Source organism: Cornus florida, unplaced genomic scaffold, assembly GCF_030987335.1.
Source record: "Cornus florida cultivar Cherokee Brave unplaced genomic scaffold, ASM3098733v1 CherokeeBrave_3.0.0_Hap2_Chr08, whole genome shotgun sequence".
Taxonomy (NCBI): Eukaryota; Viridiplantae; Streptophyta; class Magnoliopsida; order Cornales; family Cornaceae; genus Cornus; species Cornus florida.
Genome location: NW_026775578.1, coordinates 56,547,232 through 56,559,930, shown reverse-complemented (window position 1 = coordinate 56,559,930; position 12,699 = coordinate 56,547,232). Strand labels below are relative to the sequence as shown.

At 37.7% G+C, this 12,699-nt stretch overlaps 1 non-coding gene across 1 annotated transcript; it reads left to right on the top strand.

Moving 5' to 3' along the window:
• Window positions 1-3,919: 3,919 nt before the first annotated feature.
• Window positions 3,920-3,991, top strand: TRNAD-GUC (transfer RNA aspartic acid (anticodon GUC)). The gene has a single exon. It is a non-coding gene; the product is annotated as a tRNA-Asp (tRNA).
• The last annotated feature ends 8,708 nt before the right edge of the window (window positions 3,992-12,699 follow it).

Genomic DNA, 12,699 nt, shown 5'->3' with positions numbered 1-12,699 from the left:
CACATACAATGTTCCCATTCTCCTCAATTATCAAGACAAAAAATGTAAATGGCCACGACAAGGACCAATGCTTGAATACGAAATTTAAAACAATTGAAATAGCCTCGACAAGGGCTTGCAATTTAATTACTTCTAAGCTTAACACATGCACGATATTCACAATTCGAAACTAGAAGTCACGAGACTTACCTGGGGTCCTCTAGACTTACAATTTGCTAGCATTCCCACGGCGAGCTTCGAGTCCCTAGAATCTTACAACACTTAAAACACAAAGGTGGTCAAAACACACAAGGAATATTCACAATCAAACTAAATTTAACCCTAGAAACTTCGGTTGCTAAACCGTTTGCAGTCCCCGGCAACGGCGCCAAAAATTGATCGGTTGGTCAATTAAACATCAACCTTCGCAATAGCACGAATCATTGTAAAATAGGGCTATTGGTCGGGTAAGTCGAACCACTGGGACTGCGCTAGTCTATGGCAACCTAAAAGTCTAGATTACTTTTAGAATGATGAGGGGGTATATAGAGTTTTGTTGGTTTGTCACTTAGTCACTAGAATTGAAATGTGCTTAAAGAAATAAATGCAAGGAATTTAAGAAGAAGAAGTCTAGAAAAGGAGGTCTAGGGAAGTGAATTCACCACCAATCCTATAAACATACTAAATTTCTATTAACTTGGGAAACAATTTCACTACATGGCAATGATATGTAGTAATACTAGATTGCTACATTATCCTCAAGAAAATCATAGGATCAAGATTTAAGTATAATCCCTCAAAGAGCCACATGCTAGAACTACCTAGATTAGGGTGTAGCCATAACATGCTCACTAAGCTAGGGACCATCAAACCCCTTAATCACTATGGTAATAGCACATGAAGTCAAGATACAAGATTAATCCATCAAAAGGAAGTCTTAAGCTATGGATTAACAAATTTCTCATACAACATGCCTTTAAACCCATTTCACAATTTCATTTCCATTCTCACTATGAAGATGCAAGTTATATAATCATGAGAGGATAAAATCTAAGACAAGATAAGAACTCAACATGATCATTTATAGGCATTGAAATCCATTACAACAAGTGTAAGTGCTCTAAATCATGAAACTACCATGTACATGAATCATTCCCCAAATTAGATGAAATTAAAGCATGCTTACAAGAGAGAGCTTCATCACCTCCCTAGATGGAGGTTTAGTTATCCATGGATACAAAAATGGAAGAAGGAAGCTTGGAAGAATAAGCCATTTTCGAGCTCCCTTCCTTTGGCTTCAAGAACACACCCTCCTTGCTCTCTTCTCTCTCCTCTAATCTTGTAAAATGAAGCTCAATCCTATTGTGTGGCTTCCCTCTCTTATCTTCTAGAGATAAGGCTCTAGAAACCCCCACCAACCAACATCTCCAACCAACCATTAAAGAGGGAAATTAGAATTGAGGAACCCAAGATGCAAGTGGCTGAAAATGGGCCATTTCCGGATGCAATTCTGCCCTAAGTTCGAGCACTCGAAATAAGGGCTCGAGCACTCGAAATTGGAGCAGAATGCTCCATTCTTGCCTTGCTCCGCCCAGACCTACTTCGGTTAAACAGCCATAACTTTGCGCTCCGAACTCCGAATGATGAACCGTTTGAAGATTTAGAAAGCTAATTCAGAGCTCTAAATATTTCATGTTTTGGTGGAGATCCAATTCTCAAGGATGGTTGGTCGAAAATGAAGATCAAGGCAGAATTTCATTGCTGCCAGGCAGTTCTGCGCACCTCTGGTAACAAGGCCATAACTCTCTGCTCCGAGCTCCGAATGACAAACCGTTTGAAGATTTAGAAAGCTAATTCAGATCTCTAAATCTTTCATGTTATGAGGGAAGTCCAGTTCTCGAGTTTGGAAGGTCAAAATGGCGAGCAAAGCCCAGGTTCTACTGCTGCCAGAATTCAGCATTGGCACCTTTTGTTGCTCAAGATTCCACAAGGCCTTATTCTTGTTCCATTTTGGCCAATGAACCTGAAAATGCATAAAAACATAGAAATGAAGATAATCTACATAAATTAACATACAACGGACTTTACTAATGCAATTTAGGGCGCTTGAATATACAATATTCGGCGCTTATCAACTCCAAAGGGCTTAATAGCTCAAGTTGGAAAGGTTACGAACTCTAGCGAACCATGTTTATTACAATTTTTTTTTTGAATGACCGTGCAATGTTTAAGTCCTTTAAGCTTTCTAACCAACTCCTGTAGCAAGCGTTAGGCCAATATCTCCCAAACCAGACGGCTTTAGGGTGTTAAGTGTAGAGACACTCCTAGGGCTTAATAGCTCGAGTTGAAAGGCTACGAACGTCAACTGGTCATTATTTTCTTTCCTTTTCAGTTTTTTTTTTTTTTTTTTTTTTTTTTTTTTTTTTAGATTCATGCCAAAAGTATTCATCCATTAGGTTCATCAAATCAGATTAACTAGGCCAAGATCAAGGTCAATCAAGTTGCATGCCTCACAGTTAAGTTTCCAATGTGCATCTGTGCATTGTGAAGCTTAAAAGAGTGTCAAATCCAGCGAGAATCTAATTGAGACATTTATATAGACTGATTTGAATCCACATGATCATTTTAACTCAAATTTTTCTTTATTTTCAAAAATGTCAATTGCTTCTATACACAAGGTATTAAACATATGCTTCATCCCCAACAAGTTCAAATCATACTATCATTGCTTAGCAGAAATGTGAAACCAAAAATGTCCTATTGCACCCCCAAACTTGAATGTCACATTGTCCTCAATGTGTGAAGACAAGTGAAACAAAATAAGAGCAAAGAAGGTAAAAGAACAATATTACCAAGTAGAGTGACGAATGCAAAAATATCCATCGATGTAAATGCGCAAACGCGTCCCCCAAACTTGGACCCGAAGACCTGCCAAAACAGCACTAATATACACAGGTAAAAGCATAGGTTTCGGAATGAAAAACTAAAAGAGAATGAATAACACAAACATGAAGTCTAGTAAAAATCCAAACAAAATACAAATGCAGACATTAGCCACAAGTGTAAAATGGATAGCAAAAGAATGCCAAAAGTGTGCCAATTTTTTTTTTTTTTTTTTTTTTTTTTTTTTTTTTTTTTTTTTTTGAATGGCAAGCATGAGGGTGTTATGGAGGAATTGAGGATGGGGTTGATTGAGTGTGAAGGGTGGTGGGTGGTTAGGGAGTGAAGGTGCCGAGAGAGAGAAGGCTGGTGTGAGGGTTGGTTGGTGAATGAGAGAAGGGTGAAGGTTGGGGTGGTGGTCGGTTTGGTTGGTGTGTGCATGGTGTTGATGTGAATGGTTGGGATTGTGTTGGGAGGGTGGCTGTGGAAGACATGCATGGTTGAGGATGATGAGGGGTTGCCGAGAGGTTAGTTTGTGGGTTGAGGTGGTGGAAGTTGAGGGAAATGAGGTGTGGGTTGCTTGGGTTGCCTAAGGATTACATAGTGGAGAGGGAAGTTGGTGCGAGCACTCAGCATGGTGGTTTGGAGGTGAAAAGTGATGCCGAGGGGTTTGTTTGTGGGTTGGTGCATGGATAGAAGTGAGGTTGGGTTGATGATTTGCCGAGAGGGGTGGTGTGGTATGTTGCCGAGAGAGAGGGAGTTTGGTGGTGAGGTTGAGCAATCTCGAGCACTCCAAATAAGAGCTTGGGGTGCTCGAAATTTTGGCAGAGGGCTCGGCTGTTGAGTGAGAGAGCTTGGGTGAGGTTGAGAGGGGGTTCGAGCACTCGAAGTTGGACTTCGAGTGCTCGAAAAACTGGCAGTGGCTGCGGAAGGAGAAGGAGATGCCGAGAGTTGGGTTGTGGGGATGGTGGCATGATTGCATGCATGGGGAAAGGTTTGTGGGTTGGAGTTGAGGTGGTTGTGTGGCATCTGGGTTGATGGTGGTTGGGTTTGCATGGTAGTCGTTGTAGTATAGTGGTAAGTATTCCCGCCTGTCACGCGGGAGACCCGGGTTCGATCCCCGGCAACGGCGCCAAAAATTGATCGGTGGATCAACTATACATCAACCTTCGCAATAGCACGAATCATTGTAAAATAGGGCTATTGGTCGGGTAAGTCGAACCACTGGGACTGCGCTAATCTATGGCAACCTAAGTGTCTAGAGTCATTTTAGAGTGATAAGGTGTAATAAAGAGTTGTTGATTGGTTTGTCACTAAGCTAGAAATGTAAAGATGCATAAAATAATAAATGGAAGGAGATTAAAAGGAGTGAAACTTAGGTGGAGAGGACTAGGGAAATGAATCCACCATACACCTCATAAACATGCTAGCTTGCAATTAACTTGGGGAGCTACTTATGTAAATGACCATGATATGTAGAGATGCATGATAACTACACTATCTTCAAGAAGTTCATACAATCAAGAGCTAAGTATAAACCATCTAAGTATAATCCCCTAGGAATGGCCTATCAAATCCCTTACTTTGTATGGTAAATGCACATGTAATCAAAGACTAAGTATAATCCATCCACGGTTGGTATGAACCATCTACTTAATTACATTAAACTAGGGGTGTAGTATGGTTCATCGTTCCTAGGAATGGACTATCAAAACCTTCACAAGACATGCCAAGAAAACCATTTCATAATCTCATCTCCATTCCCACTTTGAAGATGCAAGCTATAAAATCATGAGAGAATATAACCTAAAACAAGATGATAAAACTCAACATAATCATTAATAGAAATTAAGATCCATTACAACATGTGTAGAGCTCTAGATTATGAAAAATACCACATACATACTTCATTCCCCAAATTAAGAACAAAACTAGAGTATGCTTACAAGGGAGGCTTCATCACCTCCATAGAAGAAGAGTTAGTTACCCATTGGAGCCTTATAATGAAGAAGAAGCTTGAACTCCATCTCCAATTTTCGAGCTCCCCTTTGTTAGCTTGAAGAACTCCTTTCTTTTCTCTCCTCTCTCCCTTCTTATCTTGTAAAAATGAAGGCTCCCTCTATTGTGTGGCTCTTATCCCTCTTATCTACCACCAAAAGGCTACCAACCAACATCTCCAACCACTTCATTAAAGAGGAAAACAAAATGAAGAAACCAAGGTGCAAGTGGGCTGAAATGAGCCATTTCCGAAGGGCATTCTGCCCAAAATTCGAGCACTCTAAGCAAGGCCTCGAGCACTCGAATTTAGTGTAAAAAGCTCCATGCTTCACTTGCTCCGCCCAGACCTACTTTGGTTAAACAGCCATAACTTTGCGCTCCGAACTCCGAATGATGAAATGTTTGAAGATTTAGAAAGCTAATTCAGAGATATAAATATTTCATGTTTTGGTGGAGATCCAATTCTCAAGTATTGTTGGTCGAAAATGAAGATCAACGCAGAATTTCATTGCTGCCAGGCAGTTCTGCACACCTCTGGTAACAAGGCCATAACTCTCTGCTCCGAGCTCCGAATGACAAACCGTTTGAAGATTTAGAAAGCTAATTCAGAGCTCTAAATCTTTCATGTTATGAGGGAAGTCCATTTCTCGATTTTGGAAGGTCAAAATGGCGAGCAAAGTCCAGGTTCTACTGCTGCCAGAATTCAGCATTGGCACCTTTTGTTGCTCAAGATTCCACAAGGCCTTATTCTTGTTCCATTTTGGCCAATGAACCTGAAAATGCATAAAAACATAGAAATGAAGATAATCTACATAAATTAACATACAACGGACTTTACTAATGCAATTTAGGGCGCTTGAATATACAATATTCGGCGCTTATCAATAAGGCCTTCTAGGGTGAAGCCTAAGAGCAAAACCTTGCGGGCTCAGGCCCAAAGCGGACAATATCATACCATGTGGTGGAGTGGGTCGTTACAATCAAGTCCTTCCAAGTTACTCATAACCCTAATGCAACCTTGCACTTCTTCCCTTTCCTTCTCCCTTAGGGTGGGAGAGTTACAATCACCTGTCTTATGTGATACTACACGATTGGAAGAAGTAGCTACTATGGCTTTCTCTATTGCCTCAGCTTTCCTCTTTGCATTCTCAATCATGGTTGCCATAACTGCAGACATTGTGGATGCAAAACTATCTTTCCTAGGTCGGGGTTCAGGTGATGGAGTACTGTCTTTACCTTATACATCATTTCCCTCCTCATTGATAGTATCATCATCAAGAGAATTAATTTGAGCCATATTTGTGGGTACATTCAAAGTTGGGTGATTTCTAGTAGAATGACGAACTTGAGATCCTGTTGCATGTGTCTCTAAAGATGGCAGACAACTTGTCAAGGTGCTTATAACCCTTCTTGCGAATTTTTTTCCCATATTTAACAACCTATATGTTATAATAAGCTTATTATAAAAACATGTCTATCCCAAAAACGGTAAAAATTACAGCAAATTGTATTATTTATCACTAACCTTTAACAACCTTACCCATCTCTCTTCTTCCATTACAATCATTCCACTCTCAACATTATAGCCCACACCCGTCTCAAACAACAACTTTGGAAAATCCTTGTGTATTGCCCTCAATTGGTTGAATTTATTTCTAAGTTATTTAATGGTGTATGTTTTGCTTGTTTCAACCATCATTCCTTCGATTAGCTTTTTCCACCCAACATTGTTAAAAGTTGCATTTGTACAATTTCCTTGCCGAACCTCTTCCCCCATCACCCAAGCTCATTTCATTGGCATATTCATATAGATTATTGGGATTAAGATCCATCTAACAAGCATAATGGTTATAAAAGTATAATCAGAAATATTACTGAGAACCAATCATAAAAGTTTTTTAAATGAAAAAAATTTACATGTTGGAAGTCATTTTGCATATAGGTAGCATGATACACAGTTTTACAATTTGATAAAAGTTTCATATAGTTTTACACAAAAGATTTGGCTCAGTACAAAAAAAAAGTATAAGAAGAAATATTATTTATACACAACATGATCATTAGACACAACATATAAAAAATGAATCGAAGTAACCAATCTGTATATTCAGAAAAATGGAAGACCGAAAAAAACCCAAATTTATACACAGCAAGATCATTAGACACAACATATAAAAAATGAATCAAAGTAACCAATCTGTATATTCAGAAAAATGGAAGACAGAAAAAAAAACCCAAATTTATACATAGCAAAAGCATTAGACACAACATATAAAAAATGAATCGAAGTAACCAATCTATATATTCAGAAAAATGGAAGACATAAAAAAAACTCAAATTTATACACAGCAAGATCATTAGACACAACATATAAAAATGAATCGAAGTAAACAATCTGTATATTTAGAAAAATGGAAGACAAAAAAAACCCTAATTTACACACAGCATAAAACAAAAATTGATCCTACACAAATCTGTAAATCCAAAAGTAATGTTGAAATTCTTACTTCTAGGACGAATTAAAGGTCAGTGACAACGTAATGCTACTGCAACACTAAACGAAGAACCCAACACAAACACAAAAAATTTAATTAAAGTGACAATAATGTTAAAAATAGTTGAAATTTCATTTCAGAAGTAGGGTATCTAAATTGAAGACACAAAATAGACCCAAATTTATACACAACATAAAGCAAAATTGAATCAAAGTACCAGAATTTTTTTTTCAGAAGAACGGTTTCCAAATAAGATAGAAACAAACCCAAAATTATACACAACACAATAAAATATGAAACGAAGTAAATAAAACTTGAAATGCCGAAGTACGATTTTCAAATCCAAGTACAAATTCAACCCAAAATAAGACAAAAGATAATAAAATATGAATCGAAGTGACAAAACTTGAATTTTTGAAGTACGGTTTTCAGATCTAAGCACAAATTTAACCAAAAATAAGATACAAGATAGTAAAATTTGAATCGAAGTGACAAAATTTGAATTTTCGAAATACGGTTTCCAGATCCAAACACAAAGTTGACCCAAAATGTTACACAACATGACAAAAAACTCATCATTGTAACAAAACTGAAACCCTTACCACTAAGGTTTCAGATCCAAGCAAATAAACGAAGATGAAATAGGAAAAAATTACCATCAAGATGAAGAAGAAGACGAAGAAAAACAGAATGGAGTTAAGTTTACCAATCAGAGCCTGCAAGAACGTCGTTTGTAGCGACGGGGTGGTTGAAGCTTGGTGCATAGTGGAATCGCCTCCGAATCGCCCTAGGGTAAGCTCTCGTTTGCTTTCAAATTTGTGGCTGGATATTAGAAATAGTGCTTCAAGTATTTAGGCCCAATGATTCCACTAATGGGCTACATTGCAGGAAGCATTTTACCGCTACAGTTGTGGAAGCAACAAGAAGCATCATTTTGATGCTTCTAAAAATAGGCCCAATTTCGGAAGTGTTTCAACACTATTTGGAAGCGTAGCAGTTTTCACCAAACATGCTTTGGGCTAGAATTTTGCTACGGTAACTAGCCCAAAGAAAAAAATATGTGACAGAAGTAGCCACCAAACAGGCCCTAAGTGTGTATATTAGTTTTCAAATTGTTGACAATAAAGTAGTTTTAAAATTCTTGCTGAAATGACTCACTTAAATAAAGAACATATATAATTTTTAGTTGTTAATCAAACCATTTGTTAGGTAATATGGTTAATTTTGCATGCTTGTGAATTTTCAGGTAATTTAAGTTCTTGTTTAATTCTAATATTTGTTATATTATTCAAGTTTTATAGAGTTTTTTTAGCAACTTGTACTTATTCTTAGTTGGTCATTTCTTTTTGGTATTGGTGTTATTGTTTTGCTTGGGAAGTTGTGTTTCATGCTCTCTCTAATTTAGGCTTTTATTTTAAGGAAAATTTCACCCTACTCCTACTTTTGAAGTCTAAAGACAATTAAGTCCTAAATTTTACTTGGACCAACAAGTCCTATTTTCAAATTTGTTTTCAAATTAGTTCAACTATATATATTTTTTCAAAAGTACCCTTATTAGTACTGCATATTCCCTCTCTTAACCTATGTACTATACAAAGGGTTATATTATCTTATATTATATATATACACACACACACTACAACTCTCATCTCCATTCCGGCATTCAATAAATTTGTGCCTGGAGCTTTTTACACGTTCAAGATTCATTGGTTCTTGAAGGAATTGAGCAAACTACTTTGGTTCATGTATTTATATTTGTATAATAATATACATCTGTAGATACCTGGTTCTGCGTGGGTCCTGGAGAGTCAAGAAGGTCTGGGAATATACCACTCAGCAATATGAAGAATGTAGAAGGGTAGGAAGAAGGGAGAGAAAACCAGTCCAGAGAGAGGATCTTGAGCAATGGTAAGGAAGGAACTGCCGTCAGTTCTTACACGCTTCTTTTTGTCACTGCCTCCTTTTATAGCCCTAGGTCATCCAGGTAGTACATTGTTGGGCCTCCATCTTTAAAGCGGGTCAGAATCATACCTCTTTGGGTCATGTTGCCTTAATCCCTATATTTTTGGATCAACTGCCAAGTGTACCTTTCCTGTTGAATAATCCAAGAATCGTAGGCTGTAAAGGCGATTGTATTATTCCAGCTGTCCTTTGCTCTTATCCTCAAACTGGGTCTTGCCTCAGTGGGTGATAAGCGCCGAATATTGTATATTCAAGCGCCCTAAATTGCGTTAGTTAAGTTCTTTATTTGTGTATTTTATATAGATTATCTCCAATTGTATGTTTTTGCACATTTTTAGGTTAAATTGCAAAAAGGAAGCAAAAATGATGCTTTGTGGAGTTTTGAACATAGGAAGGTGCAATGCTGAATTCTAGCAGCAGTGAAATCCGGATTTGCTCACCATTTTTGACCTACCAAACTCGAGAACTGGACTTCCATCATAACATGAAAGATTTAGAGCTCTGAATCAGATTTCCAAATCTTCAAGGGGTTCATCATTCGGAGTTCGGAGCAGAGAGTTATGATCTTCTTATTAGAGGTGCTCAGAACTGCCTGGCAGCAATGAAAGTCTGCCTTGATCTTCATTTTCGACCAATCATCCTTGAGAATTGGATCTCCACCAAAACATGAAATATTTAAAGCTCTGAATTAGCTCTCCAAATATTCAAACGGTTTGTCATTCGGAGTTCGGAGCGCAAAGTTATGGCCATTTTATCAAAGTAGGTCCGGGCAGAGCAAGGCAAGAATGGAGCATTCTGCTCCAATTTCGAGTGCTCGAGCCCTTATTTCGAGTGCTCGAAATTAAGGCAGAATTGCATTCAGGAATGGCCCATTTTCAGCCACTTGCATCTTGGGTTCCTCAATTCTAATTTCCCTCTTTAATGGTTGGTTGGAGATGTTGGTTGGTGGGGGTTTTTAGAGGCTTATCTCTAGAAGATAAGAGAGGGAGGCCACACATTTACATAAAGCTTCATTTTTAGAAGATAGAGGAGAGAGAAGAGAGCAAGAAAGGTGTGTTCTTGGAGCTAGAAGAGGGGAGCTCGAAAATGGAGGTCAAGGCTTTGCTTCCTCCTTCCTCTAGTGCATCAATGGGTAACTAACTCCCTTCTAGGGAGGTGATGAAACTCTTTCTTGTAAGTATGTCTTGTTTTTGATTTACGTTTGGGGATGTAATGTATATATATGACCTTTCCATGAACTAGAGCTTTATTTGATGTGAAGAGCTTTAATGTCTATTAATGATCATTTTGAGTTTAAGATCTTGTCTTAAGATTGTTTCCTCTTATGATTATTTTGCTTCCATTTTCATAGTGACAATGAAGATGAGTTTATGGAAATGTTTTTATTGGCATGATGCTTGGGAAATTTGATAGTCTATAGCTTAGGGTTCTCTTTTGATAGATTATTCTTGATTCATAATGTCATGTGCTTCTATTATGTGATTAAGGGCTTGATAACTCTATGCTTAGTGAGTATGTCTAAGGTTACAACCTAGTTTAGGTAACCAAAACATGCAATACTTTGATAAGTTATTCTTGCCTATTGATTTCATAAAAATTCTTGAAGGTAATGTAGCAATTTTATGTTGTTGCATTTCATGGTTATATGTATATATTATTCCCCAAGTAAATCATATATTAACATGCTTATGGATAGGTAGTGGATTCACTTCCCTAGCCCTCTCTACCTAGATCTCCTTCCTTTACATTTACTAGCATTCTTGTTTTATGCACACTTCAATTACTAGCTTAGTGACAAACCAATTAACAACTCCTTATTACACCTTATCATTCTTAAATAACTCTAGATACTTAGGTTGCCTTAAGACTAGCGCAGTCCCAGTGGTTCGACTTACCCGACCAATAGCCCTATTTTACAATGATTCGTGCTATTGCGAAGGTTGATGTTTAATTGACCAACCGATCAATTTTTGGCGCCGTTGCCGGGGACTACAAACGGTTTAGCGACCAAGGTTCTAGGGTTAATTTTAGTTTGATTGTGAATATTGTGTTTTGTGCATATTTTTCGTGTGGTTTAACCATTTTCGTGTTGTAAGATTCTAGGGACTCGAAGCTCGCCGTGGGGAATGCTAGCACATTGTAAGTCTAGAGGACCCCGGGTAAGTCTCTTGACCTTCTAGTTTCGAATTGTGGATATTGTGCATGTGTTAAGCTTAGAAGTAGTTAATTTATTTGTGAAGCCCTTGTCGAGGCTATTTTTGTTTTACTATATTGCAAAGCATCGGTCCTTGTCGTGGCCATTTATTTCCTATCTTGTTGATAATTGAGGAGAAAGGGATCATTGTATGTGGAGTTGATGATAAAGAATTGTTGTGTTGATTATGTTGTGTGTTGTTGATGTTTAAGTCCTAGATGGAGGGTAGTTATCTTCCAACTCAATTCTACACACCACATGCGTTTTTTGTTTTTTGCTCTAGTAATACACATCATACAAGAGATTGTCTTCCAACGAGACAATTCTCGGATTTTTATCTAGAGCAACCAAATGCAAATTTCTCTGAACCGGGTAGTAATACACATCATACTTCAATGGTTATGACTCGGGTAGGGGAGATCACCAAAATTTCTTGTGGCATGACATGGAAAATTCAGCCCCACAATCTCATGGGCAACATTTTCAAGCCAATTTTCAACCCAATGATCATTATTTCCAGCACTCTTCTCCTTTTCCACCATCTCCATTGGATGAGCTAATTGTTGCTAACAAACAAATGATGGAGTCTATGCACACGCAAATGATGGACTCCAACAATCAACTATTGGCTTCCCTTGCTAGCATGTAATCCACAGTAGAGTCTATCAATCAAGTGGTACCATATCACTAGTCCCAAGTTAGTGCAATGATAGATGACCAAATATCTCAAATTCAACAAAGGATTAATGCTAAAAATCATGAAGAGGAGGAAACATTTTCATTTGAATTTATGGCCAATCCAAAAGAAAATTCTATGAATGATGAGATTACTCCTAGTAATTTTCATCATGAGAATGATCAAGTGGTCATCACATATGAAAATGATGAAATAATGGTTGAAGATCAAATTGTTGCCACTCATAAAATGGAAGAATTTGTGGTTAAAAATGAGGAAAAAGATGATGAGATTGCATCCTTTAAAACTCCAGAACAACCCTTAAATAATCATTTGCTTGATGCACCTCCTTCAATGGAGGATCCTCTAAAAGCTTGTTTGGCTCATTTCAATTGTGAGGATTTTAATGTTGACAATTCCATTTCGGAGGTGAATTCTTTGCTTAATATTCATCCACCTATTCATTCTCTTCCTTGGTCAACATCAAATGTATCTCTTTCTTGGGAGCTTGCATC